General features: G+C 35.5%; 1 long non-coding RNA gene across 1 annotated transcript; it reads left to right on the top strand.

The window, feature by feature from the left end:
- Positions 1-3,450: 3,450 nt before the first annotated feature.
- LOC113321556 lies at positions 3,451-4,123 on the top strand. Its single transcript, XR_003346751.1, has 2 exons — positions 3,451-3,544; positions 3,790-4,123. It is a non-coding gene; the product is annotated as an uncharacterized LOC113321556 (long non-coding RNA).
- Positions 4,124-9,730: the final 5,607 nt, after the last annotated feature.

Below are 9,730 nucleotides of genomic sequence, written 5' to 3' on the forward strand. Positions count from 1 at the left end.
ATTCCACTTCAAACTCTTGTGCGCAGACTGATGCTGTCGTAGCCACTGTTATTCGTTCTTTGCACCCACAACATTCTTTACATTCCCATGAAGATTCTAAGCCTATGATTGAGTTGCCTGCAAAGGTGAAGCCCTTATTATTTCAATATAATGTTTTATTTCCAGATGAACTACCAACTGCATTACCTCCTTTACGGAATATTCAACACTGCATCGATTTTATTCCTGGAGCCTCTTTACCAAACCAAGCACACTATCGCTTGAGTCCTGCTGAGCATGAGATATTACAGGGACAGGTAAATGATTTGCTTACAAAGGGTTTGATACGACCTAGCAACAGTCCTTGTGCCAGTCCTGCCTTCTTGGTTAGTAAAAAAGACAATGGATGGAGGATGTGTATCGATTGCAGAGCATTAAATCGCATCACCATTCCTTATAGATTTCCGATCCCGCGTATTGATGATATGATTGATTTACTGTCGGGCTCTATTATTTTTACTAAGTTGGATTTACGCAGTGGTTACCACCAAATACGCATTCGAGGTGGAGATGAGTGGAAAACAGCATTCAAGACACGTGAAGGTTTATATGAATGGCTGGTCATGCCATTTGGGTTATCTAATGCACCTAGTACTTTTATGCGACTTATGAATCAGGTTCTCCAACCCTTTCTCAGTAAATTTGTTATTGTCTATTTTGATGACATACTAATTTTTAGTCGCAGTGAGCCAGAACACCTCCAACATCTTTCACAAGTGTTTCAAGTTCTTGCTGACAACTCTTTATATGTTAATTTGAAGAAGTGTACCTTCATGGCTTCTTCAGTAACATTTTTGGGATATGTGATTTCTACTGATGGTATTCATGTCGATCCTTCTAAAGTTCAAGCAATTGAAGATTGGCCAGTTCCTACTTCTATTCGTGATGTTCGTAGTTTTCATGGTTTGGCTTCTTTCTATCGAAGATTTGTGAAGAACTTTAGCTCTATTTCTGCACCTTTGACTGACTGTCTCAAGAAGGAGAAGTTTGAGTGGACGGAAGCAATGGATAAAAGCTTTATTCTTCTTAAAGAAAAGCTTTGTACGCACCAATTCTTGCACTTCCGAATTTCAACAAGCCTTTTGAAATAGATTGTGATGCATCTGTTGTTGGTATTGGTGCAGTATTATCACAGGAGGGTCATCCAATTGCATATTACAGTGAGAAGAATTCAGATGCACAAAAGAAATGGTCTACATATGAATTAGAGTTATTGGCTCTTGTTCAATCTCTTAAGCAGTGGCATACTTATCTTATACATAGGGAATTTGTTGTCAACACTGACAACCATGCTTTGAAGTTTTTGAATACTTCTGCTAAAGTTAACAGAATGCATGATCGATGGCTTTCCACACTCAACAAATACACTTTCTCCGTGAGACATAAAAGTGGCAAATTGAATCAAGTTGCTGATGCCTTAAGTAGAAGAAGTCATCTATTAACTACAATTCGTAATGAGAGTTATGCATTTGACTATATCAAAGACATTTATCCAGAAGATGAAGATTTTGGCAAACTATGGGATCAATGCAGTTCTCAAACTCATGGGGTTGATGATTTTCTTATACAAGAAGGTTTTCTTTTTAAAGGGAATCGATTATGTATTCCTCAAGGGTCTTTACGTTTACATCTTATGCGAGAATTACATGGCAGTGGTCTTGGTGGTCATTTTGGGAGAGATAAAACCATTGCCCTGATTGAAGAAAGATAGGCCATCTTTGAAACGTGATGTACAAAAGTTCGTACAAAAATGCATGGTCTGTCAGAGAGCAAAGGGTACAATTCAAAATACCGGGTTGTATACTCCTTTACCAGTTCCTGATGCACCTTGGGTTGATATAAGTATGGATTTTATACTTGGTTTACCTCGTACTGCTAGAGGTAATGATTCTGTTATGGTCGTAGTTGATCGTTACTCTAAAATGGCTCACTTCGTGGCTTGTAAGAAATCAACTGACGCTTCTAATGTTGCTTCTTTGTTCTTTAAAGAAGTAGTAAGATTGCATGGGGTTCCAAAGTCTATCACTTCTGACAGAGATACCAAATTTTTGAGTTATTTCTGGAAAAGTTTATGGATGCGCTTAGGCACAGTTCTACAATTCAGCACAACTTCACATCCGCAAACTGATGGACAACTGATGAGGTTGTTAATAGATCACTTGGGAATTTGATTAGAGCTAAGTGCCTGGATAATAGTAAGCAGTGGGATGTGTTATTGCCACATATGGAATTCGCTTTCAACACTTCTGTGAATCGTTCTACTGGGAAAACTCCATTTGAGATTGTGTACTCTAAAGTACCTAATCATACTCTTGATTTGGTAGCCTTACCCACCACACAGAGTACAAACACTGCAGCCGACTCTTTTGTAGACAAAGCAACTGAATTACATAATGAAGTAAAATCTAAACTGGAGAAGTCCAATTCTAAATATAAAGAGGATGCTGATAAACACAAGAGGTTTAAAACCTTCAAGGAAGGGGAGCTCGTGATGATACATCTAAGAAAAGAGAGATTTCCAGTGGGTACTTATAACAAAACCAAGATGAAGAAATATGGTCCTTTCAAGGTTTTAAAGAAGATCAATGATAATGCTTATGTTATTGATCTACCAAATGATTGGAATATCTCCAACACATTTAATGTTCAAGAGATTTTTACGTTTCATGGTGACAATGAACTTCTGGTTTGTTTGGACAACTCGAGGACGAGCTTTACTCTAGAAGGGGGGACTGATGCAGGGCATACTACAATTCCAGAAGATTCCGCTTAGAGGTTTGGCTTCCATGGTTTCCTAGTTTCAGTCTTTCTTATTTTTAGGATTCTTTTAGATTTCCTTTTAGTTTTCTGTTTCCTAGTTTAGTTATTCTTCAAGCCTATATAAAGGCTAGATTAAGTCTTGTAAGAGCTATCTATTACTCAATCAAATTATTAAACACAAAACTTATCTTTCTCTTCTTGCTTGAATTCTCTTCTCTTCTTGCTTATAGCAATCTAGTATTGCTTTCTTTACCTTGTTCCACATTAATGAAGAACATGGCTAGATACAGGGACCATTTGATAGCAAAAACAATTGAGCGAAGAGAACGGTAATTTTATTTCGTTTTTAGATTTTGTTAAATCCTCTACATTATTATAACATAATTCTAAGTAGCTCTGTATGAACTGATTAATCCACCTCAATAATTCTCTTGTTGTGTGTGTAGTGCTGCCAAAGAGGCTATAGCTGCGGGGGCGCGATCCCCGAAAGGTAATTAAGCAGTAAATCATCATCCATTTTGATTCATTATGTTTGTATCAGTGTCCAGCGGTTTCTGTAATTCACACTCTAATGTATACTACGCTCTTGCAGTTACAATCACAAAATCACCCAATATGATTGGCTCCTTCTTCCCCCAAGCTACTCAATTACCAATATCGTATGACGAGCTCAGGAGATGGTCATTGCACGTCAAGTGCTCCCAAGGAAGCCACTAGTGCCAATAAGGAAGCTAATGGAGTGGAGGTGTGTTACTAGCTAATTCATCAGCTTTGATTATTTACAGTTAACTAGACGCAATCATTTTCTTTAATACGAACGAATGAATTATATTTTCCATTACTTTGTTAGGAATGAATGAATCATACGAGTATTGAGTGTTATCATTATTTCCGTAATCAGCTAACTTAGATTCAGCTTGTTTTCTCATCTGTAATTACTCATATACTTATTTATTTATACTGACATTCCCCTTGGAATTCATAATTCAGGGTAAAACTGTTTGAAAATGTTTAAAGTCCATTCCCTGTTGCCTCGTGAAGGAAAGGTAGTTATGCACCAGTCTTCTCTCATTTGGCAGAAGTCTGCTCTAGTTTCTTTTTTGTCCCATTCAAATTCTTTTGTACATACTGTAATCTGGATATTTCTAACGCAGAGAGTCCGTTTTGGTTCATTATCAGTATTCAATTCAGTCTCGTGTTTAACTATTTTCTACCGAATGTATGCATCACATGCTTTTGTGATTGGCGTAAGGATGGATCTTAATCCATCACAAACTGTTATTGGTTGCGGTCCTTGATCTTTAACGTTACAATATTTTACATACATCTTTAAATATATGTTAGCATCGCCAGTGGCAGAGCCAGGCCACGGTTTTTTATTTGAAATGATATTTGTTCCCAATAATTTTGGGTTTGGATGGATTATTTATGGATCCTAAAAAATTAGTACAAGAACTTTACACAATAAGAACACTTAATTAAAGATCGACAAGGAATTACTATCATTTGATTGATTAATATGTTCTAACTAAATTTGGTATTTCAATATCATAAATTTGTACAAGATATTAACACGACCCTATATTACAAAAAAATTGAGAAGGTTTCTCTGCCCTTGATTACAAGTCACTCAATTGGGATGTAAGATTCATAAACGTTTCTTCGCTACAAGGAATCGTAACACCTCCCATTGGATAATCAAATCCAAATTCTTCTCCTGCTTGGTTTAGAAGTTCTTGGATACAAATTTGATTCAAAAACGATATTGGAACTACGAATCTCTTCTTGAATTGAGTCTCTCCAACGTAAACAGCAAAATGTCCCTTGGGAATCACCATCTCATCATTCTTTCCTTTAGAAAATGATCGTCGGAGAATTTTTGAAGCCAAATTGAAACCCATATCTTCTGCTTAAAAGAGAACTAGGAAAATTAGGTTATCTGGACGTACAATTAATTAAACGATGTCAGAGAAAGAGGTTTAAGATGTGAAAATTTTACTGTTTTGGTTGTATAATTTCTTGAATGTGTTTACGTATATATAGTTGAGATGGTAGACAGTAGAAGAAACCATTATTTTGGTAAGAGGCCTACCTAAAAGTTGTGGTTTAAATTGGAAGATGGGAGAAGAAAATATGTGTATAAGGTGGGTTCATAAAACATCATTATGTACTATCACATGGTTTGTTTGTTTGGTTCCAAAGAAATCTAATACGATCAGTGGACAGCGTGATCTGGTTATCTGCAGACTTCAGTTTTGAACACTATGTCTAACAAATCTAATAGGGATCTCAAAATAGCTTTGTTGCTGGGTTGTTGAAACACACAATGGCCTAGTGGCTAGTGGACTACTTGATAGAAGCGGAAGAGGGTTTGGTTCCACGCTAATAATCAACGTCTTTGTGTTTTCACGAACTGCGTAAAGTAAGTTGTATTCTCGTGGTTTCAATACTGTATATGGCACCATTAATTGGTGAGAGACCTTCAACCACCACATGTTCCATATCTATCGTACACAGACTCAGTCAGGGGTCATTAGTTGTCTTCTTGATATAACTGGTCGAAAAATGTGAATTGGAATTACTAGAAAATAGGTAGTTTTCTAATAGATGTATTTACGTTGGTTTGTTTGTTTTCTTCTGGGCAACATAGTACCGATGGTAGAACAGAAGTCGCAAGGATCGAAAGAAAAAAAAAAAACAAGCTAGGGTAGATTAAAGAATTTCGAGGTCCAATATATAATTATGTTGTCAAGATTATAGCATTGGAGAAAGAAGGGAAAAAGCTAGCCCAAGTAAAGGCCTTCAGCGTTACTTCCACAATGATCGTTTCAGGAGATCTTTCCTTGTTGTTGAAAGTCCTTTCATGGATATTAAAAATAATTGATGGACAATTTTAAACTGCATGATCACTTAATTAAAAATGTTGAAGTAAAGAATAACTATTCAGCTGAAATGTATAAATTCTACTAATTTTTGTATTTCACTTAATATTATCAATTTGTACAAGAGGTTACATGACCCTAGTTTACAAAATCGTGAGAGATTTTCTCTGCACTTAATTACAGGTCATTTAATTGAGATGTAAGATTCATAAATGTTTCTTCGCTACAAGGAATTGTAACACCTCCCATTGGATAATCAAACCCAAATTCTTCTCCTGCTTGGTTTAGGAGTTCTTGGACACAAGTGTGATGCAAATATGATATTGGAACTACGAATCTCTTCTTGAATTGAGACTCTCCAACGTAAACTGCAAAATGTCCTTTGGGGATCACCATCTCATCATTCTTTCCTTTGGAAGAAGATCGTTGGAGTATTTTAGAAGTCAAAGTGAAACCCATGTCTTTTACTTAAGATTAAGAGAAAAAGGAAAGCTAGTTGAAAACTAGAAAAAGAAGTTTAAGATGTGAAAACTTTGTTGTTTTGGTTGTTTGAGTTCTTGAAATGTGCATTCGTATATATAGTGGAGATGATGGACAGTAGAAGAGACCATTCGTATATATAGTGGAAATGAGGAGAGGGGAGAGAGACAACTTACCCAACTTTAATTGCGATAATGGAGAGTGGTGAAGCAAAATTTGCTTGTCTATTAACAATTTGGGTTGATAATGAGCCTAATCACATGGTTTTTCCTCCTTTGCAGTACTCCTTGTGTGGTCAAGTAAGTAGTTGGAGTCGTATGTATTATTATTATGTTTCAACATATTATGCCCTTACCGTTACGAGGTGCGGAAATGAAAGGAGTGATGATGAAAGAGTCGTCTTTCAATAAGGGGTGGGCTCATCGTCTTACTATATATGACGGATCGAATTTCACATGGGATTGTTGCCTTGCTCAATATTAACAATTTGTGGCCATTACTAAATCAAAACCATTCGCAATATATAGAACCAAGATTTGCTAAATATACAATCAAACAAGAGGACCCTTGAGTGAAAACTTTAAGCTAAATTAAAACATTACTCTAAATATTGCAAGCATCAAGAAATTCAATCAAGGATGGTAGTTAAAAGATGGAGAATAAGTCAGATGAAATAATTTACATAAGCATTTTCTTTCGTGCTTGTCATTAATATTGTATGAACTTCGGCGAAGTTAATTTTCACCAAAAAATTATATTTACATGATCCTAGTGTACAAAATTTGAGAATTCGGTGTTGTCATTTGATCACAAGTCATTTAGCTATCGTAAATTATATTTACATTATATTATTGTATGTACTGTTTTTGATGGTGGATTGAAAAGTAAACCTATGAATTCCAAATTATAGTCATACGAAATTGTTAGCCGATACTTTTAAGATAGCTTATAAGAAGCTAACCCTTATATGAAAATATTTGACCAAACTAAATCTATTACTCTAGAATCTAGATATTGCACTCATCAAGAAATGAAATGTTAATTTAAGATGGAGAATAAATCATTTGCAACAATTTTCATAAGAATTTTCTTTCTATACTTCTCATTAATGTCAGTTATGAATTTCAGTAAAGTTTGCTTTTACAGAAAAATTATATTTACATGATCCTAGTATACAAAACTTGAGAATTCGATGTTGTCATTTGATCACAAGTCATTTAACTGGGAAACAAGATCAATAAAAGAGGCTTCACTGCAAGGAATTGTGAGCCCGCCCATTGGATGATCAAATCCAAATTCTTCTTCGGCTAGACTTAAAAGGTGTTGGAAAGAAGGCTGGTTCAAGTACCACATTGGAACCACAAATCTCTTCTTGAGTTGAGTACCACCACCAACATAAACTGCGAAATGTCCTTTTGGAATTATCTCAGCATCAGTCCTTCCTTTGGAAAATGATCGTCTGATAATCTTTGCATGTAAGTTGAAACCCATGTTGCTAATGAAAATAGAGATCGAATTAGATCTTAAAATGCTAGTAGGAGAATAACGAGAGAATACGAGAGTTGTAGAAGGATATGCAAACTACTGGTTTTGGATGTTTGAAGTACTACATATATGGGTGACTATATATACTAGAAAATGAGAACTGGATAAAAGAAATTGCAAAATAGGTGGCTATGCAAATGTTTCTTTTGAATTGAAACGATTGGCGAACAAACATTTACTTGTCTATTCGATAAGTGTACACTCACATGGGTTTGCCTCCTTACAAAACATTGTGTGGCCAAGTGGGTAATCTCAATAATATTCTGATGTTGTATATCTTGCATGTAGCCCTACCTTTTGAGAGAGCTCTTACAACTATAATGGACATCTCATACAGCTATAAATGTTGTATATCTTGCATGTAGAAGATTATTTAGTGTCCAGACATGTTTAATTGTCCAGGCTAATTAATATCTTTATATATAGTTGAGATGACGGACAGTAGAAGAGACCATTAGTTTGACGAGGTGCCTACTAAAAAGTTAAGGTGGAAATTGAAAGATGGGAGAAGAAGTATTTGTTTGGTTGGTTCACAGATCATTATTTACTATCACATCAGATGGTTTGGTTCGGTTTACTTAAGATGGTGTTTGTTTGTTTGCCTCCAAAGAATATGACAAGTGACAACTACCATTACAAAAATACAAAAGAAATCTAACACGAGTGGACAGCATAAACTGGTATCTGAAGACTTAAGTTTTGAACACTATATATGTCTAACAAATCTAATAGGGATCTCTAAATAGTTTTGTTGCTGGGTTGTTGAAACACACAATGGCCTAGTGACTAGTGTACTACTTGATGGAAGCTGAAGAGATGAAGATCTTATCTCGTTAGTCACATGGATTTGCTTCCACACTAATAATCAACTCTTTGTGTTTTCACGAACTGCTTAAAGTAAGTTGTACTCTAGTGGTTTTAACACTGTATATGGCCTATGAATTAATTGGTGAGAGACCTTAAACCACCACATGTTCCATATCTATCATACACAAACTCAGTCAGGGGTCCATTAGCTTGTCTTCTTGATACCCGTGGTTTTTTGATCGGCTAAGATGAAGTCGCAAGGACCAAGGAAAGAACAAAAAAAAGCTACAATTATGTCCAATATATAAGGTGGATTGAAGAATTACGAGGTCCAATATACAATTATGTTGTCAAGCTTATAGCATTGGAGAAAGAAGGGAAAGAGCTAGCCCAAGTAAAGGACTTCAGCTTTACTTCCACAATGATCGCTTCAGGAGATCTTTCCTTGTTGTGGAAAGTCCTTCCATGGATATTAAAAATAATTGATGGCCAATTTTAAACTAAATATGATCACTTAATCAAAAATGTTGAAGCAAAAAATAACGGTCAGTTGAAAATGTATAAATTCTGCTAATTTTTGTATTGTCAATTTGTACAAGAGATTAACATGACCCTATTTTACAAAATTATGAGAGACTTTCTCTGCACATAATTACAAGTTATTTAATTGACACATAAGATTCAAAAACATTTCTTCGTTGCAAGGAATCGTTACACCTCCCATTGGATAATCAAACCCAAATTCCTCTCCTGCTTGGTTTAGAAGTTCTTGGATACAAACATGATTCAAATATGATATCGGAACTACAAATCTCTTCTTGAATTGAAACTCTCCAACGTAAACTGCAAAATGTCCTTTGGGGATCACCATCTCATCATTCTTTCCTCTAGAAAATGATCGTCCGAGAATTTTTGAAGTCAAATTGAAACCCATATCTTTTGCTTAATAAGGGAAAAATAAAAGGTAGATGATCACTATGTTGTGGATGTACACTTGATTGAACAATCTTAGAGAAAGAGGTTTAATATGCGAAAACTTTGTTTTGGTTGTTTGAGTCCTTGAAATATGTATTTGTATATATTGAGAGACGATGGACAGCAGTAGAGACCATTATTTTGGTCGAGGTGCCTACCAAAAATTTAAGGTGGAAATGAGAGGAGGGGAGATGACAGATTTGTGTATGTCATAGATCAATATGTATACTATCACATGGTTT

Source organism: Papaver somniferum, chromosome 11 (assembly GCF_003573695.1).
Source record: "Papaver somniferum cultivar HN1 chromosome 11, ASM357369v1, whole genome shotgun sequence".
Taxonomy (NCBI): domain Eukaryota; kingdom Viridiplantae; phylum Streptophyta; class Magnoliopsida; order Ranunculales; family Papaveraceae; genus Papaver; species Papaver somniferum.